We start from the raw sequence: 6,716 nt of genomic DNA, 5'->3' as shown, positions 1-6,716 counted from the left end.
GAAAGAGAGAAAGAGATGAGAAAGAGAGAAAGAGAGAGAGATGAGAAAGAGAGAGATGAGAAAGAGAGAGATGAGAAAGAGAGAGATGAGAAAGAGAGAGATGAGAAAGAGAGAGATGAGAAAGAGAGAGATGAGAAAGAGAGAGATGAGAAAGAGAGAGATGAGAAAGAGAGAGATGAGAAGAGAGAGATGAGAAAGAGAGAGAGAGATGAGAGAGAGAGATGAGAAAGAGAGAGAGAGAGATGAGAAAGAGAGAGAGAGATGAGAAAGAGAGAGAGAGATGAGAAAGAGAGAGAGAGATGAGAAAGGGAGAGGGAGATGAGAAAGGGAGAGGGAGATGAGAAAGGGAGAGGGAGATGAGAAAGGGAGAGGGAGATGAGAAAGGGAGAGGGAGATGAGAAAGGGAGAGGGAGATGAGAAAGGGAGAGGGAGATGAGAAAGGGAGAGGGAGATGAGAAAGGGAGAGGGAGATGAGAAAGGGAGAGGGAGATGAGAAAGGGAGAGGGAGATGAGAAAGGGAGAGGGAGATGAGAAAGGAGAGGGAGATGAGAAAGGGAGAGGAGATGAGAAAGGGAGGGAGGGGAGATGAGAAAGGGAGAGGGAGATGAGAGAGGGAGATGAGAGAGGGAGATGAGAGAGGGAGAGGGAGATGAGAGAGGGAGATGAGAGAGGGAGATGAGAGAGGGAGAGGGAGATGAGAGAGGGAGATGAGAGAGGGAGATGAGAGAGGGAGATGAGAGAGGGAGATGAGAGAGGGGAGATGAGAGAGGGAGATGAGAGAGGGAGATGAGAGAGGAGATGAGAGAGGGAGATGAGAGAGGGAGATGAGAGAGGGAGATGAGAGAGGGAGAGGGAGAGGGAGATGATCCGAGACTCACATTTCAGTAGAGAACTTGCCACTCATGTAAACACTTGTGAGCGCAGTACTGCGCTGTCCCTAGGACCTCTGTGGGAAGAAGAAGCACGATACTGCCCAATCCCATCCACAGCATCACGTTCTTTGCTGTCGTCAGTTCCGGTATCTCCGCCATTTGCGTTCCACGCTGGCTCGGTCGCGGGTCGACGCCTTCCCCCCTCCGCTCCGATGCAGGCAACCTCACCATCAGGCCACAATACTGATGCCAGCATCCCGGGGACACCATTGATCGCTGCACGCTTTTTACCTCCTCAAATGTAACAATTCTTATTTTAACCCTATAAGAATTGTTCAAATCCGGGATTAAGATAAGATAACGATTCTCCGCGATCAATCGTGCAGCTCTAGTACAAAACAGGTATCAGTGCAACGCTAAGGACAAACCAAGTCCTTGGTGACCCAAACTGAGACTTGTAGTTCCACAACACCTTAAAAAGTCAAAAAAAATTATAGAAAAAAACAAAAAAAAAAACAAACAAACTAGAAATGCACTGGCTGACCTGCAATTTAGGTCATAAAGACGGATGTAAAAGATGTGCAGTATATAAATCGCACGGCAGAATACCGCAAGGTACGGAGCAGAGAAGTGCGACTCCAAATCATCACCCCGTTCCTGAGGCAGAGAGAGGGCGAAGCAAGACCGATACCCAGACCCCCCCTCCCCCCCACCTCCTGCTGGGACTTGTAGCTCCAGGACAGCCAGTGATGACAGGGAGAAGCCAGCAAGCCCCGCCCACTTCCAGGTGATGTCATCAGAGGTCATGCTGTGCAATGTTTACCAACAAACTATGGAGGAGAATTACAAATTCCCAGACACAACGGGGGTTATTTACTAAAGGCAAATCCACTTTGCACTACAAAGTGCAAACTACAAGTGCAAAGTGCACTTGAAATTGCACTAGGAAGTGCAATTGCTGGAGATCTGAGGGGGACATGCAAGTAAAATAAAAAACAGCATTTTAGCTTGTACATGATTGGATGATAAAATCAGCAGAGCTTCCCCTCATATCTACAGCGACTGCACCACCAAGTGAACTTGCAGTGCAGAGTGGATTGGCCTTTAGTAAATCAACCCCCGATCGTATCTCCTGACCAACAACCCGACTTCCTCCTGGGACTTGTAGTTCTACAATAGCTTAAAGCGGTACCTTCAGTCATTTTTTCCATCTATTAAAGCGGAGTTCCACCCAAAAAACAAAAGACCCCCTTCTCCACCCCTCGTTTTTGGATATTTAAAAAAAACAAAAAAAAAAAAAAAAAAACCATTGTTTTCTTTCTCTAGCACCTTTTTTTGAAGTACTTTCCTATCCAGCCGGGAATTTTTGTTTATTATTATTATTATTATTGCATTTTAGTGTAAATATGAGATCCGAGGTCTTTTTTGACTTCGCCTATGGAGATTTTTAAGGGTAAAAGTTTGTCGCCATTCCACGAGTTTGCGCAATTTTAAAGCGTGACATGTTAGGTATCAATTTACTCGGTGTAACATCATCTTTTCACAATATTTAAAAAAAAAAAAATTGGGCTAACTTTACTGTTGTCTTATTTTTTAACTCAAAGTGTATTCCCCCCCCCCCCCCCAAAAAAAAAGTGCGCTTGTAAGACTGCTGCGCAAATACGGCGTGACCGAAAGTATTGCAACGACCGCCATTTAATTCTCTAGGGTGTTAGAAAATTAATATATTAATATATATATATATATATAATTTTTTCTCTATCAAAAAAAAAGTTTTTAACCGGTAAACACCAAATCTCAGAAAGGAGGTTCAGTCCTTAAAGCGGAGTTCCGACTAAAAAAAAAAAATGTAAAAAGTCAGCAGCTACTGACTTTTAATAATCGGACACTTACCTGTCCCGGGGTCCAGCGATGTGGGGGGAGGGGGGCGGGGTGGAGACGAAGAAGCCCCGCTCCCCTCCCCCTCCTCTCTGCGGTGCCGGCATTGTCACTATGTTTGCTTCACAGCCAGGCACACATGCATATGTGAGCCACGCCGTGATTGGCCGGGCAATCTTCTGGGACCTGTGACGTGTCCCAGAAGATTGCAGGGAGGGGAGGTGAACTGACTTCCGGCACCCTGGAAGGAGGTGGGAGATGGATCACACTAAAAAAAAAAAAAAGAAGAAGAAGAGGGTATCTGCTGCTCCCCCTTACCCCCCCCCCCCCAAAAAAAATGACATGCCAAATGTGGCATGTCAGGGGGGGTCACCTTCCCTTAAAGCAGAAGTTTCATGTTTGGGTGGAGCTCCGCTTTAAGCTGGTCATACATGTATTGAACTTCAGCCGGCTCAGCAAGGACCAGATGAATTTTGATCCATGTGTGGGGGCAGGGTGGTTGTACAGAAGACGATTTACCGATCGACTTCTGTACAACTGGCCTGTCGGATCTTTGCCGGTTGATCAGCGTCAGCGGCTAAAGCCGGCAGCATCGATCGGGGTGTTCTGATGGTGCAGAAGTCTCCCTGCTGTCACAATACAATAGCTCAGCGGGGAGGAGTCCCCCCATCCACGTCTAGTGTATGGATGGGGGAAAATCAAGTCTAACCCCCCCCCCAGTTACCATAAAGAGAAGCCAGCATGTCCCGCCCACTTCCAGGTGATGTCACACTGTGCAATATTTCCCTACAAAGCTATTGAGGGGAGACGGACGATTCCCGGAGTCAGAGCCCAGGCACAACGAACCTCCGGGGGTCACCTGTAGTAGGGGGGGGGGGGGGGGGGGGGGGACCAACTGACCCCTCCCACTTCCTCCTGGGACCCTTACCATAGAGAGAAGCCTGCATGTCCCGCCCACTTCTAGGTGATGTCATGCTGTGCAATGTTTACCAACAAACGAAAGGAAGAAGAGAATCCCGACACCCCCCCTCCCCCCCCCCATCTGTACGGGACAATCTCTGTCTCCGCCACGCCCTGCTGGGACTTGTAGTTCTACAACCAGCAGTTACTAGACTGGAAAGTCAACATGTTCCAATCCACTTCCAATGTAAAATATATATATATATATATATATATATATATAATATATATACACACACACACACACTATGTATCCACATACAGGACAACTCTGCAGCAGTTCAAACAAACTATAGCGCACCTGATCCACCTGCACTCCAGATCAGGGCCATGCTGAGACTTGTAGTACCCCGGCAAGTAAACAGATGTGTTTGTAATCATCGGATGTGTATTTATACAACGATCACCTCTACCAGCAAGAACAGCTCCATCCTGGAGGGCCATGCTGAGACTTGTAGTGCCCCCAGCCAATACATAGGACACAGTATATACAATGTATTCAATCATCATCTGTACACAGCAAGAACAAGGGGGGGGGGGTGCTCCCATTGCAGTAAGTAGGGGGAAGGGTCAGTTATGGGACTTGTAGTCCCCCCAAATCAAAGGGTTGTGAAGGATCCCCTGATATGTACCTGGGAGGGGATGCTGGGACTTGTAGCCGCCCCCCATCAGTGATCAGCTTCCATTGCAGTAAGTAGGGGTGAATTATGGGACTTGTAGTCCCTTCAAATCAAGGTGATATGTAAGGGGGAGGGGTCACCTGATGTTTACCTGGGACTTGTAGCCCCCCATCAGTCAGTGTTATGAGAGGGGGAGGGGGGGGTCACCTGTCAGCCCCCCATTCTCCTGTACCCCCCTATTCTCTCTCCCCTCCCCCATTCTCCTGTACCCCCTATTCTCTCTCCCCTCCCCCATTCTCCTGTACCCCCCTATTCTCTCTCCCCTCCCCCATTCTCCTGTACCCCCTATTCTCTCTCCCCTCCCCCATACTCCTGTACCCCCCTATTCTCTCTCCCCTCCCCCATTCTCCCGTACTCCTTGTCTCCCCCAATTCTCCCGTACCCCCCTATTCTCTCTGTCCCCTCCCCCATACTCCTCTAACCCTTCTCTCCCTCCATTTTCCTGTACCCCCTATTCTCTCTCCCCTCCCCCATTCCCCTGTACCCCCCTAGTCTCTCTCCCCTCCCCCATACCCCCCTATTCTCTCTCCCCTCCCCCTGTAGTACTGTACCCCCTATTCTCTCTCCCCTCCCCCATTCTCCTGTACCCCCCTATTCTCTCTACCCTCCCCCATTCCCCTGTACCCCTTCTCTCCCCCCATTCCTCTCTACCCCCTCTTCTCTCCCCCCTCCCCCATTCCCCTGTACCCCCCTATTCTCTCTCCCCTCCCCCCTCCATACACTGGGAGCCCCCCATTCCCCTCCCCCTCTAAGTTCTATGTGGTGGGGGGAGGGGGGGGTGTTGTTGATCTCCGGAGGTATTCCGGTGTAGATCCCCCCCGGTGTCCCCCGTTCTCCCCTCCCCCCCGGAGGCCTCTCCCTCCTCCTCGGTGTGGATTTTTTCCCTCCTCGGGGACGGATCGGTACCTGCGGTGTCCCGGCGATGTCCGGGGTGGGTGTCGGAGGGCCGGCGGTGCCTGGCCGAGCTCCTCTCCGTCCTCCCGGGGTCGGTGTCCTCCGTCTCTCCGGCCCGAGGCGGCTAAATCCCGACCGCCATTTCCCGCCGACCGACACAGCGCAGGACCCGGATACAGCGCACTGCGCAGGCGCGGCAACACACATACACATACACACACATGGGGGAGGAGGAGGGAGGGAGGAGGGGGCGGAACCAGGGGGAGGAGAGAGGAGGGGTGGGCGGGGCTCTGCATTCAGCACTGCCGAGCATCATCCTTCTCCCCGATCATCATCAGTCCGAGTGTTTTCCTCTCTACAAAAATACATAAAAAAAACACACAAAAAAAAAATTGGGTTGACAGTGTAAGGTTAAAAAAATAAATAAAATAATGGTTTTGCAGCGAAAACATCAAAAAAAAAAAAACACACAAAAAAAATGGTTTTGCAGCGAAAACATTAAAAAAAAAACAATTGGTTTGGCAGTGAAAGGGTTTAAAAAATGAAAAAAAAATATATGATTTTACAACGAAACATTCAAAAAAAAAAAAAGGTTTGAAATTGAAAGGGTTAATATGGTTAATATGGTTTTGCAGCCAATCATTAAAAAAAAAAAAAAAAAAAAAAATTTGGTTTGGAAATGAAAGGGTTAAAAAAATTTAAAAAAATATGGTTTTGCAGTGAAACATAAAAAAAAAAAAAAAAAAAACACAAAAAATTTGGTTTGGCGGTGAAAGGGTTAAAAAAATTTAAAAATATATGGTTTTTCAGTGAAAACATTAAAAAACTAAAAAATTGGTTTGGCAGCAAAAGGGTTATAAAAATGAAAAAAAAAATGGTTTTGCAGTGAAAACATTAAAAAACAAACATTAAAAAAAAAAAAAGGTTTGGAATTGAAAGGGTTAAAAAATAAACAAGTATGGTTTTGCAGCGAAACATTAAAAAACAAAACAAAAAAAAAATGGTTTGGCAGTGAAAAGGTTAAAAAAAGAAAAAAATATATATGGTTTGCCAGCAAAACATTAAAAAACAAAGCTTTGGAAGTGAAAAGGTTAAAAAAAAATGAAAAAAAATTATGCTTCTGCAGCAAAAACATTAAAAAGACAAACACAACAAAATTGGTTTTGCAGTGAAACATTTAAAAAAAAACAAACACAAAAAATTTGGTTTGGCGGTGAAAGGGTTAAAAAAAATGAAAAAAATATATGGTTTTTCAGTGAAAACATTAAAAAACAAAAACAAAAAAATTGGTTTGGCAGCGAAAGGGTTATAAAAATGAAAAAAAAAAATGGTTTTGCAGTGAAAACATTAAAAAACAAACACTAAAAAAAAAAAAAAAATAGGTTTGGAATTGAAAGGGTTAAAAAATAAACAAGTATGGTTTTGCAACGAA

The 6,716-nt window shown here is 46.3% G+C and overlaps 1 protein-coding gene across 1 annotated transcript in view; it reads right to left on the bottom strand.

The window, feature by feature from the left end:
- The window catches only part of CTDSPL2 (CTD small phosphatase like 2), a 62,222-nt gene extending 56,710 nt beyond the window's left edge, over positions 1–5,512 (bottom strand). The window contains exon 1 of the mRNA XM_073618254.1: positions 5,297–5,512. The gene's annotated coding sequence lies outside the window, so the exon portion shown is untranslated. The remainder of the gene's footprint in view (positions 1–5,296) is intronic.
- Between the last annotated feature and the right edge of the window lie 1,204 nt (positions 5,513–6,716).

Source organism: Aquarana catesbeiana, linkage group LG03 (assembly GCF_042186555.1).
Source record: "Aquarana catesbeiana isolate 2022-GZ linkage group LG03, ASM4218655v1, whole genome shotgun sequence".
Lineage (NCBI taxonomy): Eukaryota > Metazoa > Chordata > Amphibia > Anura > Ranidae > Aquarana > Aquarana catesbeiana.
Note: the sequence above shows the minus strand (reverse complement) of the source record. Positions and strands in the feature narration are given on the sequence as shown.